The sequence below is a fragment of the Chenopodium album genome, chromosome 7, assembly GCF_948465745.1.
Source record: "Chenopodium album chromosome 7, dcCheAlbu1.1, whole genome shotgun sequence".
In the NCBI taxonomy this organism is placed as follows: Eukaryota; Viridiplantae; Streptophyta; class Magnoliopsida; order Caryophyllales; family Amaranthaceae; genus Chenopodium; species Chenopodium album.
The window spans coordinates 20,280,086-20,283,904 of record NC_137840.1 but is presented as its reverse complement, the minus strand read 5'-3'; the positions used below and the strand labels follow the sequence as shown (position 1 = coordinate 20,283,904).

Genomic DNA, 3,819 nt, shown 5'->3' with positions numbered 1-3,819 from the left:
ATACTCCAATGTTATAATACATCTCCCGATTCCCAATTTCATTATTCTTGATTTAATCGTATTTCACTTTTTATTAGTTTATTTCCCCGTATTTTATTTGTTATCTAGCTAGTAGCTTATTTATTAGATCATATCATTATTTGTTCAAAATAGGGGTTTCTAACTTACACAAGTAATAATTTGATAATCCAATTCTCTGTGGGATCGACCCTAGCTTACCCTACTACATTTTAGGAGGTTTTAGTTAGGTTTATTTTTGGTAGACACGCGACAGTCGTTCCAAATTTTGGCGCCGTTGTCGGGGAGTTGGCATTTTATTACATTAATACTTGTGTTTTTGCTAACTTTCCTTATTAGCTTGTCATCTAGTTCCTTGTGTGTTTATGTGTGACAGAAATTTGAAGAATCAAAGATTAAGGGAATTTGCAGCAAGGAATCAGGGACTTATAATTAATCCTTTTTCTACGTCTTTTGTAGCTAAAAGGACTCGTGCTCAAATACTGGATCAAGCTCGTCAGATTCCATTGCCTCTAAGTGAGAGTTCATCCTCGGAGGAGGAAACTGAAGAAAATTTTGAGATGGCTGACCGTACCTTAAAGCAGCTTGCTGTTCCCACATTTGATCCTAATTTGCTATGCATATTAGATGGCGGGGCAGAATGTGAGATCAAGCCTGGACTGATCAGAGCATTACCCACATTTTCAGGTTTCCGCAATACTAGTTCCTTGGGTTCAGTTTACATGAATGAGGCGAACAGGTTTTTGAAGGAATTTCACATAGCATGTTCGGGGATGAAACCTGCTGGTGTAACCCCTGATTAGCTCAAGTTAAAGGCATTTCCTTTTGCCTTGGCTGATGCTGCCAAGGAGTGGCTGTTCGGACTGCCTACAGGAACCATCACAACCTGGGCTCAAATGTAAGAAAAATTCATAGAAAAATATTTTCCGGCATCTTTGGCAGCAAACATTAGAAAAGAAATATGTGGGATTCGACAAGAAGATGCAGAGACACTTCATGAGTATTGGGAGCGGTTCAAAAAGCTATGTGAAAGCTGTCCAAACCATCAGATCAGTGAGCAGTTGTTAGTGCAATACTTTTATGAAGGGCTCACGGAATCAGATCGGAACCTAATTGATGCTGCAAGTGGCGGAGCATTGGTTGATAAGACACCCGTAGAGGCAAAGACACTGATAGCAAATATGGCAGCAAACTCTCAGTACTGTGGAGGTCGAAATATTAAGTCCTGTTCTATACGTCAAGTTAATGAAGTAGTGAGTTCTAACTTCGAGCAACAATTAGCTAAACTCACTTCTTTAGTGGAGCGAGTGATGATTGAAAAAGGGCAAGAAAAATATTGTGGCATATGTTCGTTAGCAGGACACCCAACTGATATGTGCCCTACTATGCAAGAGGAACAAGTGAATTCTATTGGTGGTGGTCAGGGGCAGCGAAGGCGTTATGATCCGTTCTCTCAGACTTATAATCCGGGGTGGAGAGATCATCCAAACCTGAGATATGGCAATGTTCAGCAGCAGGCAGGCAACTCCAACCTCAGACAACCAGCTTTCCAGTAACAACAAGCACCTAATCCTCCACCTGGTTTTCATCAACAACCGCAATATCAGCCGCGACCTCAAAATCAGCAAGTTTCCCAGCCACAATCTGGTAGCATGTCTCTAGAAGAAATTGTGAAGGCAATGGCTAACAACACTTTGAATTTTCAGCAAGAAACAAGAAGTGGACTAAAGAACTTGGAGAACCAAGTTTCTCAGTTAGCTAACACAGTGGGAAAACTCCAAGCTCAGAATTCTAACAAGTTGCCTAGCAAACCAGAGAGAAATCCGAAGGAGAATGAAAGCGCCATATCACTTAGAAGTGGCAAGCAGCTAGAGGTTCCAGAAAAAAGCAAGAGTGAAGTGCTAACAGAACACGAAGAGGAACAAGAGACTGTTGTTCCAGAAAAAAATGAGCAACCCTCTAAGGTAAGTGATGTTGTCTCATCCAAAACTAACCATTTTTCTTCTTCTGTTCCTTTCCCTAGCAGGTTAACTTCTAAGGATAAGAAGAAAGAGATGGAAAAGGAGGTGCTAGATGTATTTCGCAAGGTAGAGGTGAACATACCTTTACTGGAAGCCATTAGACAAGTGCCGCGTTATGCAAAGTTTCTAAAGGATTTATGCAGTAACAAGCGGAAATTGAATGGAGATGAAAAGGTCAGTGTAAGTGAGAACGTATCTGTTGTCTTACAGAGGAAAATTCCTCCCAAGTGCAAGGATCCAGGTATTTTTACTATACCTTGTAGAATAGGCAACACGAGATATGAGAGGTGCATGTTAGACTTAGGAGCTTCTATTAATGTGATGCCTTTATCTATTTATAAAGCTCTGAACTTAGGACCTTTAAAAGATACTCGTGTGATTATTCAACTTGCTGACCGTTCTAATACTTATCCTTTAGGAGTGATTGAGGATGTCTTAGTACAAGTAAATGAACTTGTGTTTCCTGCTGATTTTTATGTGTTAGATATGCCAAATGATGAATCTTCTAATGCAACACCAATCTTATTAGGGAGACCTTTTCTAAAAACATCTAGAACCAAGATTGATGTTCATAGTGGGATTTTGACTATGGAATTTGATGGGGAGGTTATCCGGTTTAATTTATTTGATGCCATGAGATACCCCTCTGATTGTGAATCTGTTTCTAGTATAAATGTCATTGATGCATTAACTGAGCAAGTATTTTTTTCTCTCTGGTCATGATGCATTAGATGTTGTTTTGACCGAACCTATGGAAAAAGAGCAATACAATAACCTGCAGGAACATTTTGAGCTCGAAAATGATGTCAAGGAAGCTTTCTCCTCCTTGGAAGTACTTCCAAATAAGCAAGGAAGGTATGCAGATAAATTTATAAAATTGCCTATCACATCTAACAGACTTTTACCTTCTGTTGTACAGCCACTTGAAGTGGAGTTAAAACCTTTGCCTGACCACTTGAAGTATGCATTTTTGGGAGAGAATGACACGCTTCCAGTCATAATTGCGAGTAATCTAACTCCAACTCAAGAGCAAAAGCTGGTGTAAGTTCTCAAGGAGCACAAAACAGCCTTAGGGTGGACAGTTGCAGTTATTAAAGGGATTAGCCCCTCTATGTGCCAACATAGAATCTTATTAGAAGAGGGAGCTAAACCCGTGAGACAAGTGCAACGACGACTTAATCCACCCATGATGGAAGTGGTGAAGAAAGAAGTACTAAAGCTTCTCGAAGTGGGGGTGATATACCCTATATCAGATAGCCTTTGGGTCAGTCCCTTGCAAGTGGTCCCAAAAATGTCAGGAATCACAGTGGTGGAGAATGATAAGGGAGAAATGGTTCCCACCCGAGTGCAAAATGGGTGGAGAGTTTGTGTTGATTACAGGAAACTTAATTCTATGACTCGAAAAGATCATTTTCCCTTACCCTTTATTGATCAAATGGTAGAACGTCTTGCTGGTCATGCTTATTACTGTTTTCTTGACGGATATTCAGGTTATGTGCAGGTTCCTATAGCTCCGGAGGAAAAAGAAAAAACGACGTTCACATGCCCGTATGGCACATTTGCGTATCGTCGTATGCCATTTGGATTGTGCAATGCTCCAGCGACTTTTCAGAGATGTATGGTAAGCATCTTTTCAGATTATCTTGAAAATTTTATAGAAGTTTTCATGGATGATTTCACTGTACATGGAGATTCTTTTGATAATTTCTTAGAACATCTCACTTTAGTTCTTAAACGTTGTCTTGAAACTAACCTTGTGCTTAATTCTGAAAAATGTCAT

At 39.9% G+C, this 3,819-nt stretch overlaps 1 pseudogene; it reads left to right on the top strand.

Moving 5' to 3' along the window:
* Nucleotides 1-383: 383 nt before the first annotated feature.
* Nucleotides 384-3,084, top strand: LOC145640074 (uncharacterized; annotated as a pseudogene).
* Nucleotides 3,085-3,819: the final 735 nt, after the last annotated feature.